The sequence below is a fragment of the Ips typographus genome, linkage group LG14 (assembly GCF_016097725.1).
Source record: "Ips typographus isolate SLU linkage group LG14, UJ_Ityp_2.0, whole genome shotgun sequence".
Taxonomy (NCBI): domain Eukaryota; kingdom Metazoa; phylum Arthropoda; class Insecta; order Coleoptera; family Curculionidae; genus Ips; species Ips typographus.
In genome coordinates this window covers 1,467,340-1,484,402 of record NC_138435.1, presented here as the reverse complement: position 1 = coordinate 1,484,402, position 17,063 = coordinate 1,467,340, and the positions used below count along the sequence as shown (strand labels likewise).

Below are 17,063 nucleotides of genomic sequence, written 5' to 3'. Positions count from 1 at the left end.
TATATATTATCGTCTCAATTGTCATCCAGGTACGCTCGCTTTAATCTCCTCACTACTCACTTTTTTTTTTAGTTTGTTTGCATAACAATTAATTTACAACTGACAGGTGGGCTAATCACGTGACCTACTGTCAGATTGTTTTTCTACTTTTCAAAAGTTTCTTAAACCGCTTAATTGCATACACCGTAACACGTGCTAATAATAAAACAACTCAAACAATAGGTAACTTGCTTAAATCGCTTAATTTGCTAATAAAATTGTTTGACGTTTAAGAAGAGCAACCGTTAACTGAGTTGCCATACTGTTTTAATGACACTTAATAGAGAAGGATGCATATAATATACTAAACTGTCAATTAAATGCTATTTTTTTTTGATTAATAGTAAAATAAAAATCACAAAAGTACCGGCCATAACAGTTGTATTAATGAACTATTGACCCGTGTATTAAGGTGCTGAATTTTAATTACTAATTTAGTTTTCTAAAAGGAACATTTTCTGTTACTAATTTGACAGACCAAAGGACAAATTTGCATATCTGACTGTTTTGGTGTTTTTGTGTGTGGTTTTGGGTTTGCCGGTAATATCTTGTGTATAAAGAGAAGTGGAGCAATTTTAGTACACACAGAAACGACAGTTGTTTGAACGATCCGTGGAATATGGGGGCGGCGAGACGCAAAGGGGGACGACCATCGAAAGTCGGATTCACACAACCAAACGATCCGATTTCGTTATTTTATTACTTTTAATTGATGCACGGGGCGCGTTCCTTTTTTCCCGTTTACCTGCGCCAAATGGTTTGTACATTAGTTGACTAAACTTAGAAAACTTTCCACTAGAATTTAAATTGAGTATACAAGTCACAAAATTTGACGAGAGGGTATTACGACGAAATAAACAGAATCGTCATCAGAGATCAATATCTGTAACCAATCGTAAGTTACGGCCTAAAACATAAAGAGCTAAGTTTCGGTCTGACAACGCGCATAACCGCCCAGATACACAATCAACATACAAAAATAACGCTCCTCTATATCCTCTTGCATGCCTCTCATTCGTATTTATGCAACTTTTTGAGATTCCGGCAAAGAACCGCACCTCAATCGATTTCCCACCCTTTCCATAGTTTTTTGTCAAGAAAAACACTGTTGTTTGTCAAGAAAAATCAGCAAACTGAAAGATGCTATTCTTGGCACTTATTTAACTTATAATAATCTTCACCATACGATCGAGATTAAAATTGGTTTAAGCTGTCAAATTGGGGGTGTCAATTCTCACCCCCTTCCCCTCACTTTCTATATAATTTTAAGTATCACATAGACGATCTAATCAAAAACGCATTTACTCTCTATTTTTGTCGTTCCATTAAATTAGGTATTAACTTAACGACAATCGATACAATTTCCAACCATCAACATTATTTTTTACGTTTTAGTACATAAACGAACGTAACGCCACTGGTTTTCTTCAAGTAATATGGAGCAGTTTCGGTCATAGTCATGGCAACAGGGTGAACGTTTACATAAATAATAGAGAAGGTAAAAAATGGGGAAACTATAACGTGGCCAACTTGTTGACAGTGTGTATCGGATAAATTGCTCTAATAGAAAATAGTTGGTGTTGTGATCTGGCTTTATATGGTAGCAGACAGGTATGATATAATATGTATTTCGAAAACTGTCAAATGACGTTATCACGTGACATTTTCCTGAATGTTGACAGCTGTCAACTCGAAAGAATTCCCAACAGACATTGGCTAAAAAGTCACGTGACTATATTTAATCAATTACAGCCAATATTTCTACCTATTGTTTTGTTAAATTTACGTTAACTCACTCTCTACTTTTTCAGGAAGAAGCATGTCAATACAGGGTGGACTGACCGCAAAAAATGCCACTATTCTTCAAAGTTTGACGGGACATAAAAGTGACGTGAATTGCTGCGACTTTGCCCCCAATTTTACCTTAATTACCGGATCTAGGTGAGTTTCGAATTATTCACAACCAGTTTAAAATTGGCATTTGAATGCCTGTACTATAGTGTCCTAAACCTGTCAATAATTTTTTTTAATAGCCAGCAATCGCTTAAAAATAGGTTTGACAGAAACACCAAAATATGTGACGTGTGACAGTGTTCACGTCATCAGGCAGTCGGTTTTGATCAACTCTCAAATGACGTCACATCCGTTTTTAGTTCACTGACACCGAGGGTAGACCGCCGATAATTTTTCGTACACCAAAATGCCTTTTTGCCTACAAAATATCTTGAAATGCCTTTAAAATACCTCAAAATGTCTCATATTACCTCGAAATGCCTTTAAATTATTTAAACTGCCTCAGAATGCCTTCAAATGTTGAGACGATTCCAAAAATGTGCTTAAAACAGTCATCTTACTGCAAGTGGGTTTTACAGGCAATTTTGTTCCTGACTGCCTTTCAAATTTTGACACTGCTTTTCTCGCTGACTGTACCTGATTTGTAGTGTTTGTTTATGTCATTAGTTTGGAAATTAATGACGATTCCGAAAATGTCCTTAAAACAGTCATTTTCTTACTCCAAGTGGGTTTTATAAGTGATTTTGTCCCTGACTGTCCTTTCAAACTGTGTTTTTGGTAGTTCAAACTTTCGACACCGCTTTTCTCCCTGACTGTACCTGATTTTGTAGTGTTTGCTTATGTCATTAGTTAGGAAATTTAATGACGATTCCAAAATGTGCTTAAAACAGTCATTTTCTTACTCCAAGTGGGTTTTATAAGTGATTTTGTCCCTGACTGTCCTTTCAAACTGTGTTTCTGGTAGTTCAAACTTTGACACCGCTTTTCTCCCTGACTGTACTTGATTTTGTAGTGTTTGTATATGTCATTAGTTAAGAAATTTAATGACGATTCCAAAAATGTGCTTAAAACAGTCATTTTCTTACTCCAAGTGGGTTTTATAAGTGATTTTGTCCCTGACTGTCCTTTCAAACTGTGTTTCTGGTAGGTCAAACTTTGACACCGCTTTTCTCCCTGACTGTACCTGATTTTGTAGTGTTTGTTTATGTCATTAGTTAGGAAATTTAATGACGATTCCAAAAATGTGCTTAAAACAGTCATTTTCTTACTCCAAGTGGGTTTTACATGCAATTTTGTACTTGACTGTCCTTTCAAATTTTGACCCCGCTTTTCTCACTGACTGTACCTAATTTTGTAGTGTTTATTTATGTCATTAGTTAAGAAATTTAATGACGATTCCAAAAATGTGCTTAAAACAGTCATTTTCTTACTCCAAGTGGGTTTTATAAGTGATTTTGTCCCTGACTGTCCTTTTAAACTGTGTTTCTGGTAGTTCAAACTTTAACGCCGCTTTTCTCCCTGACTGTACCTGATTTTGTAGTGTTTGTATATGTCATTAGTTTGGAAATTTAATGAGGATTCCAAAAATGTGCTTAAAAAGTCATTTTCTTACTCCAAGTGGGTTTTATAAGTGATTTTGTCCCTGACTGTCCTTTCAAACTGTGTTTCTGGTAGTTCAAACTTTGACACCGCTTTTCTCCCTGACCGTACTTAATTTTGTAGTGTATGTTTATGTCATTAGTTAGGAAATTTAATGACGATTCCATAAATGTGCTTAAAACAGTTATTTTCTTATTCCAAGTGGGTTTTACATGCAATTTACACATTTGTGACATTCTTAAATTTAGTTATAAGACCCCTGGTATTGGGACAATGATACTTTCCAAATGTTGAAGACCCAAAAGCTTAAAATTCATTTTTTTAAACGTCACGTGACAGTTTTAAGTTAGGTTAGGTGACAACGTAAAGTTGACATTGTCAAAAACAGTCACGTGACCTCCAAAAGGCAGTTTAAATTTTGGAAAATTGATAAATAAAATGTAGACAGTTGTAGAAACTTAAATTGCAAAATATACGTTACACGTGACCTGGATAATTCAATTTTTGAGTTTGCAACACTGTAAAAACCAGTTGACATTGTCAAAAACAGTCACGTGACCGTTAAAATGTGGTTTAAACTTTAAAAACTTGGTAAATTAAATTTAGATTATTTTAGATAGTTGTAAAATCAATTTAAATTCAGAAACCATCAAATCAGAACATCAAAAGGTAATTCCATAAAATATACTATCTCCAGAAATTCCAAGGCACTTTAATAAATTAAAGAAATAAAATTTAAAAAATAATACAATTTAAGTTAAAAATTAAATTGAATTACACTTGATATAGTCTCTGAATTGCAATAAACAATTTCTGAATTACACTTTACGATTTATGAATGACAGTTGCCTATTCTGAATTATTATTCTTTCTGAATTTGAAAGGACCCTTTCTGAATTACAGTTAGGAACGGTGTAATGCATTATAATTTGTAATTATACAGGGTGTTCATAAATAACATGTACAAACGAAAGGGTGATTCCTTGGCATATTTAATTGCTAAAGTTTCATATAAACATTGCTTGGTTTTCAAGATATGGGGTGTCAAAGTTTTTTCTAAAAAACGAAGACCATTCGGCTGATTTTATTGACATTTGACAGTGTTTTGAACTAGGGTAAGATGTCAAGTTTTCAGTAATCGAATGATATTAATTTATGTCTTCCAGTGGCGTCACGAGGGGCAGTATCACGAATAAAAATAGAAAAAAAAGTGCGCTACTGACTTTTTTTAAAATTATTATTATTTTTTTGGATAAAAATACAACTTGATATTTTTTCGTATCTTGCTTCGTTTTCGAGAAAAAAAATAAAACAAACTAAAGAAATCATCCTCTTTCGTTTGTACATGATATTTAGGAACACCCTGTATAGTTTCTTTCTCTCTTCATAATTTACCTTTTTTGTTTTTTAGTGATAAAACGGTTCGAGTATGGGACTGGATAAAAGGTTGCGGTTACGTGGAACGCCAGCAGTCCCCGTTAAGGGTCCACAAGTACCAAGTGACGTGCGTCCGGGTGTCTCCGCACGGTTCGATGATGGCGTCCGCCTCCGTGGACGGTACCGCGCTGTTGTGGAACCTGCACTCGCTAACCAGACTGTACACCATGACCCAGGTTAACGGGGATGCGATTCGCGTTTTCAGGTCCGCACTGACCTGAAATCAATTCAAACTTTTAGTGATTTTTGCGGTGGGTTGCAGATTTTCGCCTGACAGCACTTTGCTGGTTACGGCCGGCGATAATGGCGCTGTCTGCGTATGGGATTTGGTACACAAAATTCTGCTTAGGTTAGTTAGAGTTAGATACAGGGTGGTCCAGTTTTAAGTGTCAATTTGATAGCCAATCAAAAATAAGTTGACTTGCATTGTGTCATTTTAATGACAAACGTTTCCTAAGGAAGGTACAGTCCTCCAAATTTCAATTTAAAAAATCGTTTTTTTTTAGTTTAAAATTGAACATACAAGACTTGTGAAAGTCCAAATTTGTACTGAATAGTCTAAAAACTTTTTTACTACTAGGAATGGTCTTATGATTCGCTTTCTCAGACTGCCATCCTGGTTGAGTGTCTGAAACTGGCATTCAAGAACTAAAAAAGTCCGGAAATCAAGACAAAGATTGTATTGTGCGTAAAACTCATTTTTTACTACTAAAAATAGTATAAAGTTGACTTTTAATGCTAGAACGGACCTTACTAGGACTAAAGAGAGTCCAAAAGTATATTGTCAAGACTTTAATTGGTGTACAACTCAATTTTCTGGACTGGACAACAAGTCTAGAAGTAAATTAAATTTTCGGACTATTTTATTTCTAAAAATTAGTTCTCAAGACTATTTTTGTAGCATTTGGTACTAAAATTTGTTACTTTTATTACTGAAGAAACTTGACTTTTGGAAATAGTCTTAAACTCGATTTTTCAGTCTTAAAAAGCACTAAAATCAGTCAATTTATTGCACCTATGAGTGTAGAAGTCAATTTAATAGTGAAGAAGCTTGAAATAACATTTTCAAGACTATGGTCAGTGGACACACTGGCTTTTAGACCTGATAAGTCAAAAACTTTGTAAAGATAGTCTTGAAACTCGATTTGAGGCACTGAAAACAGCCTTAAAACACTAAAAACAGTCTAGTTTATTAAGAAATACCCGAATTTTTAGCACTGAGGTGTCTAAAAGTCGATTTAATAGTGACAAAGCTTGGAATACTATTTTAAGTCTATTAAGAATGTAAAAATTGTTTTTTAAGTTTGCTATGTCAATAACTTGGTGAAGATAGTCTTGAAACTCGATTTTCCAAGCTGAAAGCAGTTTTGAAGCACTAAAATAGTCCAGAATTTGAAGAAAATGAAAAGCAAAGTAAAAAGCACGAAAAGTTAGTTTTCAAGACAAATTTCATGAATCTAATGTCAATGTCCTGCATCTAAGACTGTTTTCAAGACTAAAATATTGGAAATTTGTCTTCAAATTATGAAAACTTACTTCAAATGCAAATTTTAAGCTTCTAATGTCACTTTTTATTAGTTCAGTCACATTTTGGGGTTCAAGTCAATTTTTAAGGTTTAAATGTATGAATTTGTAGTAACAAATTCTTGAAAAAGTAGTTTTTATGTCTACAAGTCAATTTTTAGTATTAAAGTCTCTCGATTTGCATGAAAACTGGTTACAAACACAATTTTTAAGCTTCTGAAATGTTCATCTTTTCTCTTTAGTCTTAAGTCTTTTAGTTTGTCTGGAAACTATGAAAACTGACTACAATAATATTTTTTAAACTTCTTAAGTGAATTTTCCGTTTCCAAGACAATTTTAAGTTGGGTTAGGTTAGTTTTGGGTCTTTGACTGTAATAACGTGTAATAAAGTGCTTGTTCCAAATTTGATCAATATTGCCCCAACGGTCTGACAGTTATGACTTTTGAAGGACTGTATTTTCCTTAGGAAGCACTTTTCAGGAAAATGACATAATGAATGTCAACTTATTTTTTAATTGGCTGAATTATTGACATTTAAAACTGGACCACCCTGTATAATCCGGACTAATCACAGAAGAGTGTACGATTATTTGTTTAGAACCCTGTTCGAACACGAGGGAACCACACAAGGCTTGTCCTTTACACCAGACTGTCACTTTTTAATCACCGCCTGCTCTTTGGAGGTGATCAAGGTGTGGCACGTGCAAGATATAATTGATACAGCATCAGACAGTGTATGCACACCTTTAGCCAAACTGGATAACATTCACGATATGGGCGTTTTTTCTATTGACGTGTCCAAAAACGTTACTTTGGATGGTAAAGCGCTCCGCTCCGCTCATAGGAAACCGTGTAACGGACAGAGAAACGTAGGTAATTGCATGCGCGGGAGAAAGACAGAAAACGAAAAAAATATCAAGTAGGCCATGTTTTTAGCGCGCCGTTGCCAAACGCCGTTAGTATTCAATACCCTCGACAAACTTACTTACGGCAACAGCGCGCTAAAAATATGGCCTACTTGATATTCGTTCATTTTCTGTCTTTCTCCCGCGCATGCAATTACCTACGTTTCTCTGTCCATTACACGGTTTCCTATGGTCGCTTTTGGATTTACCACACCTGTATACGTAAATAATTACGATTTAAGAATTCCCCTGACAGGTTTGATACGTCACTACAGTATGGCAACGGGGGGCTGTAACAACGAAATTAAAATATGGACTGTCACTGCTAAAGCTTTAAGGAAAAACAAGAACGCAGTGAAAAATGAAATTGCCACGGTGTTGAGCCACGTTCTGGACGGGCACACATCTTCAGTGACTTGCGTCAGGTAAACAATAAATAATTCAACCAATAGAAACCAGAGTCTAGAATATTTTGTACAGATACAATAACACTGGACAGTATCTGGCTTCGAGTAGTGTGGATAAGTCGGTAAAGGTGTGGGACTGCAATAACGGTTACACTTGTCTGATTACTTTGTACGGACATCAGAGATATGTCAATTGCGTGGGTTTTCCAGAGATTCAGCCCTTCTAGTTTCAGGTACTGCCTTCAGTGTTTTGTGACGGAGAATTTGACATTTCTCGAAGGTTCCACAGGTTCGAACGACAAACTGGTGGTGGTGTGGGATCTGACAGGTCACGTGACCGCACACACTGAACTGTTTGTTCCGTTGCTCAGCAGCGACGTTGTCGAGTGTCAAATGATTGAAAATACTCAGCGCGGTAGCGCTGAGTGCGTTCTGTTGAGAAAGTTGATAACTTTGAGAGTGGCGTTAACAGTTGTTGTTTTATGGCAAAAATTTGGTGGCTACAGGGTCCGGGTTGGTTTCCCACACTTTATTCAGTATAATTACTCACAAGTGGTACTTTCCAGGGATAAACTTATCAGACTGTTTAGAATCATGGATGATGGTAGTGGTGCTGAAGAAGTGAATTGTTCCCTTTAGAGGGACATACTTACGCAATCAATCATGTGGAGTTGATGTCATAGAAAGCAAAAGATAGAGCAGATTTCAAGCTTTCCAAAAATATCCCCCCATGATTCGATTGATTGCACCGTTTGGCCGCTAGAGGGCGTCAAAGTTCCTTCACCATAAAATCACATATTTTGTGACACTCGTCGCTTTGACCCTGAATTACTCCCTTATTTGACAAGTTACGTCAAAATGTCATAGAAAACAAAATATAGAGCAGATTTCAAGCTTCCCAAAAATATCCCCTCATGATTCGATTGATTGCACCGTTTGGCCGCTAGAGGGCTTCAAAGTTCCTTCACCATAAAATAACATATTTTGTGACACTCGTCGCTTTGACCCTGAATTACTCCCTTATTTGACAAGTTACGTCAAAATGTCATAGAAAACAAAAGATAGAGCAGATTTCAAGCTTTCCAAAAATATCCCCCCATGGTTCGATTGATTGCACCGTTTGGCCGCTAGAGGGCTTCAAAGTTCCTTCACCATAAAATAACATATTTTGTGACACTCGTCGCTTTGACCCTGAATTACTCCCTTATTTGACAAGTTACGTCAAAATGTCATAGAAAACAAAAGATAGAGCAGATTTCAAGCTTCCCAAAAATATCCCCTCATGATTCGATTGATTGCACCGTTTGGCCGCTAGAGGGCTTCAAAGTTCCTTCACCATAAAATAACATATTTTGTGACACTCGTCGCTTTGACCCTGAATTACTCCCTTATTTGACAAGTTACGTCAAAATGTCATAGAAAACAAAAGATAGAGCAGATTTCAAGCTTTCCAAAAATATCCCCCCATGATTCGATTGATTGCACCGTTTGGCCGCTAGAGGGCGTCAAAGTTCCTTCACCATAAAATCACATATTTTGTGACACTCGTCGCTTTGACCCTGAATTACTCCCTTATTTGACAAGTTATGTCAAAATGTCATAGAAAACAAAATATAGAGCAGATTTCAAGCTTCCCAAAAATATCCCCCCATGGTTCGATTGATTGCACCGTTTGGCCGCTAGAGGGCTTCAAAGTTCCTTCACCATAAAATAACATATTTTGTGACACTCGTCGCTTTGACCCTGAATTACTCCCTTATTTGACAAGTTACGTCAAAATGTCATAGAAAACAAAAGATAGAGCAGATTTCAAGCTTCCCAAAAATATCCCCCCATGATTCGATTGATTGCACCGTTTGGCCGCTAGAGGTCTTCAAATTTCCTTCACCATAAAATAACATATTTTGTGACACTCGTCGCTTTGACCCTGAATTACTCCCTTATTTGACAAGTTACGTCAAAATGTCATAGAAAACAAAAGATAGAGCAGATTTCAAGCTTTCCAAAAATATCCCCCCATGATTCGATTGATTGCACCGTTTGGCCGCTAGAGGGCGTCAAAGTTCCTTCACCATAAAATCACATATTTTGTGACACTCGTCGCTTTGACCCTGAATTACTCCCTTATTTGACAAGTTACGTCAAAATGTCATAGAAAACAAAAGATAGAGCAGATTTCAAGCTTTCCAAAAATATCCCCCCATGATTCGATTGATTGCACCGTTTGGCCGCTAGAGGGCGTCAAAGTTCCTTCACCATAAAATCACATATTTTGTGACACTCGTCGCTTTGACCCTGAATTACTCCCTTATTTGACAAGTTATGTCAAAATGTCATAGAAAACAAAATATAGAGCAGATTTCAAGCTTCCCAAAAATATCCCCCCATGGTTCGATTGATTGCACCGTTTGGCCGCTAGAGGGCTTCAAAGTTCCTTCACCATAAAATAACATATTTTGTGACACTCGTCGCTTTGACCCTGAATTACTCCCTTATTTGACAAGTTACGTCAAAATGTCATAGAAAACAAAAGATAGAGCAGATTTCAAGCTTCCCAAAAATATCCCCCCATGATTCGATTGATTGCACCGTTTGGCCGCTAGAGGGCTTCAAAGTTCCTTCACCATAAAATAACATATTTTGTGACACTCGTCGCTTTGACCCTGAATTACTCCCTTATTTGACAAGTTACGTCAAAATGTCATAGAAAACAAAAGATAGAGCAGATTTCAAGCTTTCCAAAAATATCCCCCCATGATTCGATTGATTGCACCGTTTGGCCGCTAGAGGGCGTCAAAGTTCCTTCACCATAAAATCACATATTTTGTGACACTCGTCGCTTTGACCCTGAATTACTCCCTTATTTGACAAGTTATGTCAAAATGTCATAGAAAACAAAATATAGAGCAGATTTCAAGCTTCCCAAAAATATCCCCCCATGGTTCGATTGATTGCACCGTTTGGCCGCTAGAGGGCTTCAAAATTCCTTCACCATAAAATAACATATTTTGTGACACTCGTCGCTTTGACCCTGAATTACTCCCTTATTTGACAAGTTACGTCAAAATGTCATAGAAAACAAAAGATAGAGCAGATTTCAAGCTTTCCAAAAATATCCCCCCATGATTCGATTGATTGCACCGTTTGGCCGCTAGAGGGCTTCAAAGTTCCTTCACCATAAAATAACATATTTTGTGACACTCGTCGCTTTGACCCTGAATTACTCCCTTATTTGACAAGTTACGTCAAAATGTCATAGAAAACAAAAGATAGAGCAGATTTCAAGCTTTCCAAAAATATCCCCCCATGATTCGATTGATTGCACCGTTTGGCCGCTAGAGGGCGTCAAAGTTCCTTCACCATAAAATCACATATTTTGTGACACTCGTCGCTTTGACCCTGAATTACTCCCTTATTTGACAAGTTACGTCAAAATGTCATAGAAAACAAAAGATAGAGCAGATTTCAAGCTTTCCAAAAATATCCCCCCATGGTTCGATTGATTGCACCGTTTGGCCGCTAGAGGGCTTCAAAGTTCCTTCACCATAAAATAACATATTTTGTGACACTCGTCGCTTTGACCCTGAATTACTCCCTTATTTGACAAGTTACGTCAAAATGTCATAGAAAACAAAAGATAGAGCAGATTTCAATCTTTCCAAAAATATCCCCCCATGACTCGATTGATTGCACCGTTTGGCCGCTAGAGGGCGTCAAAGTTCCTTCACCATAAAATCACATATTTTTTGACACACGTCGCTTTGACCCTAAATTACTCCCTTATTTGACAAGTTACGTCAAAATATTATAGAAAACAAAAGATAGAGCAGATTTCAAGCTTCCCAAAAATATCCCCCCATGATTCGATTGATTGCACCGTTTGGCCGCTAGAGGGCTTCAAAGTTCCTTCACCATAAAATAACATATTTTGTGACACTCGTCGCTTTGACCCTGAATTACTCCCTTATTTGACAAGTTACGTCAAAATGTCATAGAAAACAAAAGATAGAGCAGATTTCAAGCTTCCCAAAAATATCCCCCCATGATTCGATTGATTGCACCGTTTGGCCGCTAGAGGGCGTCAAATTTCCTTCACCATAAAATCACATATTTTTTGACACATGTCGCTTTGACCCTGAATTACTCCCTTATTTGACCAGTTACGTCAAAATGTCATAGAAAATAAAAGATACAGTAGATTTCAAGCTTTCGAAAAATATCTTAACATGAGTTTGTTGATTATACCGTTTGGCCGCTAGAGGGCGTCAAAGTTTCTTCACCATAAACTCGTTGACCCTCGTCGCTTTGACCCTAAATTACTCCCTTATTTGACAAGTTACGTCAAAATATTATAGAAAACAAAAGATAGAGCAGATTTCAAGCTTCCCAAAAATATCCCCCCATGATTCGATTGATTGCACCGTTTGGCCGCTAGAGGGCTTCAAAGTTCCTTCACCATAAAATAACATATTTTGTGACACTCGTCGCTTTGACCCTGAATTACTCCCTTATTTGACAAGTTACGTCAAAATGTCATAGAAAACAAAAGATTGAGCAGATTTCAAGCTTTCCAAAAATATCCCCCCATGATTCGATTGATTGCACCGTTTGGCCGCTAGAGGGCGTCAAAGTTCCTTCACCATAAAATCACATATTTTTTGACACCCGTCGCTTTGACCCTGAATTACTCCCTTATTTGACAAGTTACGTCAAAATGTCATAGAAAACAAAAGATAGAGCAGATTTCAAGCTTCCCAAAAATATCCCCCCATGATTCGATTGATTGCACCGTTTGGCCGCTAGAGGGCGTCAAATTTCCTTCACCATAAAATCACATATTTTGGGACACACGTCGCTTTGACCCTGAATTACTCCCTTATTTGACCAGTTACGTCAAAATGTCATAGAAAATAAAAGATACAGTAGATTTCAAGCTTTCGAAAAATATCCCCCCACGATTCGATTGATTGCACCGTGCAACAAACAATACACTAGGTTCACATCTGCTCGTGGAAGATGTGGCAACATAGGGCACAGTCTCAACTGACAGTCGGCGGCTAAACATTTTGAGGTTAGGAATTTTAAAAAATTTAAAAACAGCAAAAACTACAAACAGAAGAAATAAAAAGTTAATTTAGGGTTGTTTAAGTTTATTAATTAGTGTTGCAACACTTGGTGGTAAACAAACCAATCAAACTTTGGCTTGGGAACAACCACATTCAATTTTAATTATCTGGAAAGAGCACTGGAGCACTGAAGGTGCATTCAAAGGAGTCCTCATTAACAGCCCAATCCATAAAATTTGCAAGAAACGAAAGGCAGGCAATGTGTGTCCAATCCTGGAGACTATTAGGAAGTTCTTGCAGTTTGGTGATGATGTAGCAGTGTTTTAACTTACAACAGAATTGTTGCTGTTTTAAGAACTTGCTTTTGTGATTTAAATTGCTTATTTAGGTATTTTCTTTTGTAAATTTACTCAGCAGCATTAAATACATATCAATTTTGTTTTGTTGTGTGATTTATTATACCAAAGAGCAGGTAGGTAAATTATCAAATTTTATGAAGAAAACTAGACTTTTGATAAAAAATAAACTCTTCTTAAAAATTTTATTTGTATATTTCATAATGAATACAATTAAAATAGTAATTTAACCTACTACCTATCTGATGTAAAATACTGTATTTAACAGTAGCACCATCTGTTTCTAGCCTTATAGGTAGTCAGAGAAGTATAGGTAGGCAAGGGGGGCTAATTCTGTAAAATAATGGCATTTGATCAAATTTACATATTAAGTAACATAGTTAGGTACCTATGTCCTATATCTTTCTAATGTTACCTGAAATATTTCAACACTCTGCATATGGATTTTGACAACGCACCATTATAACCATTGCTTCAAACACCTTTCGTTGTTCAGTCACCAGGAGTCTTTTACAGCAGCCGTTGATAATGGGACCCTTTCAAAGCATGATAAGCAAACTCCAGAAAGGTACCTACCTGAAACATAAGCTATTTAGTATTAGCAGCTCATTAAAAGGTAGGGGCCTTCCTTTTTGATAATATTAGGTAAATCACCTTGTCAGCATCCATGTTTCTTTGATTGAGAAACAACCACTGGCTTGAATAAACTTGGTTCTTGGGACTAAGTAAATAGGTACCTATATGCATGGGCTGTTTCATTGTGATTGTGTGTTTTTTATTAGAAAAGGCATTCTTTTCTGTTTTCCTTCAGAATGTTTCACTGGGCCCCTTGATAGTTGCAAAGTGTAGGTGGGTGGCATTTTCAAAACTCTCTTCCCGAAACATACACACACAACACACACACACACACACATTATCTAGGTACCTATCTAGTATCGCAGTAGTTACATCGAAATATTGTAAAATTTACATCAAAAATAAAACATTTCGCTTTGTTTACTACCTATTAATTTGCCAACAATGGCGGCCGATGACGTCAAAATTCTATCGCGCTCGGAACGCACGTAATAGACAAGAAAGGCAAATGATGACGTAACCGCGACGGGAAAAAAATGGACCATATCATAGAAAACAAAAAATATCCCCACATGAGTTGATTGATAACACCGTTTGGCCGATCTCGAACTAAGTGACAGCTACTGTCATTTTGACAGCTGGAATGGATTCCTCGTCCCCAAATTAGTCGAAAATGAGTACCATCAACCCTAGTGAAATCGGACTGGTTTTGACGTTATTAGCTGTCAAAGTGACAGAATAACAATAATGCATCTCAAGTGCGTTTTTTATCAAAACAAATCGAGTGAAGGGTGGTTTTTGGCTAATTTTGGGGCGCCCAATCCATTGGTGAAATCACTTTTTTGATATCTCCACAAATCGCCAGTGTCTCGAATTGAGTGACAGTTACTGTCATTTTGACAGCTGGAATGGATTCGCCGTCCCCAAATTAGTCGAAAATGAGTACCATCAAGCCTAGTGAAATCGGACTGGTTTTGACGTTATTAGCTGTCAAAGTGACCGGAACAAAACGTGTGTGAACTCGCGCCAGGATACAAAATTAAAAATTAGCGAGCGTCTTGGAAAACGGAGGTGCGAACGACAATTTGCGACGTTGCCAAGTCTCATCATATCACCCATGTTTTGAAGCAGTCTATGTTATGTTTTGAAATGTGATTAATAAAAATAAGTAGTTTTCACCAATATCATCGAATAATCTAATATAGAAGTGTGCAGCTATAAAAGGAATATGTTGATTTAAAATGGTAGGAGCGGGTATGGCAACGCCGCGCTAATTAGTAATTTCTTGTCTTGTTTACGTTTTGTGGTATCCGTATATTGCGAAAAAATCGTAGCTCTTTTATTTAAATTCGCAGGAAATTCGTTCCAGTGCCATTCGAAAAAGCATAAAAAATACTACAAAATGGGTTAAAAATGGCCTCTGTAGCTCCTCTCGTTACCGAGATATTGAATTTCAAAAAGTACCTAAAAAACCTCTCTAATACCCCCCCATTCTTTCAATTTTTTTGAAAAGTGAAAAATTGTAAAGTGCTTTTTTTGTGCTTATTTCACCTAATTTAAGGTTCTTTTGTATAAATATGCCCTTTGCTGTGCATTGGAACCCTTATAGAGCAAAATAAAAATTTGCCAAAATTGCACTTTTGACAAAAGTTTAATTTTTCGACTTTTTGAAAAATCGTAGCTCTTTTATTTAAATTCACAGGAAATTCGTTCCAGTGCCATTCGAAAAAGCATAAAAAATACTACAAAATGAGTTGAAAATGGCCTCTGTAGCTCCTCCCGTTACCGAGATATTGAATTTCAAAAAGTACCTAAAAAACCTCTCTAATACCCCCCCATTCTTTCAATTTTTTTGAAAAGTGAAAAATTGTAAAGTGCTTTTTTTGTGCTTATTTCACCTAATTTAAGGTTCTTTTGTATAAATATGCCCTTTGCTGTGCATTGGAACCCTTATAGAGCAAAATAAAAATTTGCCAAAATTGCACTTTTGACAAAAATTGAATTTTCAGACTTTTTGAAAAATCGTAGCTCTTTTATTTAAATTCGCAGAAAATTCGTTCCAACGCCATTCGAAAAAGCATAACAAATACTACAAAATGGGTTAAAAATGGCCTCTGTAGCTCCTCCCGTTACCGAGATATTGAATTTCAAAAAGTACCTAAAAAACCTCTATAATACCCCCCCATTCTTTCAATTTTTTTGAAAAGTGAAAAATTTTAAAGTGCTTTTTTTGTGCTTATTTCACCTAATTTAATGTTCTTTTGTATAAATATGCCCTTTGCTGTGCATTGGAACCCTTATGGAACAAAAAAAAATATTGAAAATTTTGACAAAAAATGGCATTTTTCGAATTTCTGAAAGGTTCAAAGTGGTTATTTCCCTTAATTTGAGGTCCTTTGGTATAAATATATCCTTTGCTGTGCATTAGAACCCTTATGGAGCAAAATAAAAATTTGCCAAAATTGCACTTTTGACAAACCTAACCCAAACCTAACCCAAAGCTAACCCAAACCTAACCCTAACCTAACCGCACTTGTTAGGTACCTTTGTTTGTTTATTGTTAAATTCAATATTATTAAAAATTTATTTTTCAATTTCAATTTATCATTTATTTTCAATTATCGTTCTTTTTAATTTTTGAAAACGCTCGTAGAAAAAATGATGTTCTAACCTAACCTAATTTGTTTGTTTTTTGTGATACAGGGGGTGATGACCAAAACCAGTAGAGCTCGAATCAGATGAGAAAAGGCCACCGCATCATCAATGACGCAGTTTTTAAAACTATTTCTTTCTCCTTCTACAGTTGCCGTCGCATTAGATATAATCAGAGGCGTCCTATTAAAATATTCCCGAAAATATATTGTTAAGCGGTCAAAAAGCCACTTGGCAACGTAGTACGGTTTTTACTTGGACACAATTAAAACAGATGCGGCAGCGGCCAGGGACATTTGGACCTTTTTATATGCTTTTACTAGCCGGCACTCTAAACGGTGTTGCCAAGTTTAAAAAAATGTAGTGGCGGACAGGGAGACTTAGGGGGTTAGGTTAGGTTCCGTTTTAGTCTGGTGTTTTGGTTGTATTGTTGATGGTCGCAGTTGAAGTTCACATAGTGTTATGAATAAAAAACGTTATTTTGTCAAAATGTCTTTCAAAAAGGTTGGAAAGAAAGGTGTTATCATATAGGTGCAGCCAAGGCCGTGAAATCGTCAGTAACGTCTTACAATTTATGAAGAAAGAAGCAGAAGGAGTTTCCATTCCTTTGAAAAACTTGTTGTCTTTTATTTTCTTTATTAAAAACGACGAAAATGTTTCATTTTACTGATAAAATAATAGCACGCCACTGACTGGCTGCAACAACTT

General features: G+C 36.4%; 1 long non-coding RNA gene and 1 pseudogene across 2 annotated transcripts; one reads left to right on the top strand and one right to left on the bottom strand.

Moving 5' to 3' along the window:
* The first annotated feature begins 133 nt into the window (after positions 1–133).
* Positions 134–8,388, top strand: LOC145737905 (WD repeat, SAM and U-box domain-containing protein 1-like; annotated as a pseudogene). The gene is made up of 10 exons (XR_014180521.1): positions 134–796; positions 1,435–1,537; positions 1,851–1,980; positions 4,844–5,074; positions 5,132–5,218; positions 6,992–7,212; positions 7,555–7,723; positions 7,779–7,938; positions 7,986–8,218; positions 8,272–8,388. The product of XR_014180521.1 is annotated as a WD repeat, SAM and U-box domain-containing protein 1-like (transcript).
* Positions 8,389–13,298: 4,910 nt separating this feature from the next.
* LOC145737783 (uncharacterized) lies at positions 13,299–14,141 on the bottom strand. The gene is made up of 3 exons (XR_014180480.1): positions 13,782–14,141; positions 13,543–13,703; positions 13,299–13,460 (listed from the first exon to the last, which is right to left on the bottom strand). It is a non-coding gene; the product is annotated as an uncharacterized LOC145737783 (long non-coding RNA).
* Between the last annotated feature and the right edge of the window lie 2,922 nt (positions 14,142–17,063).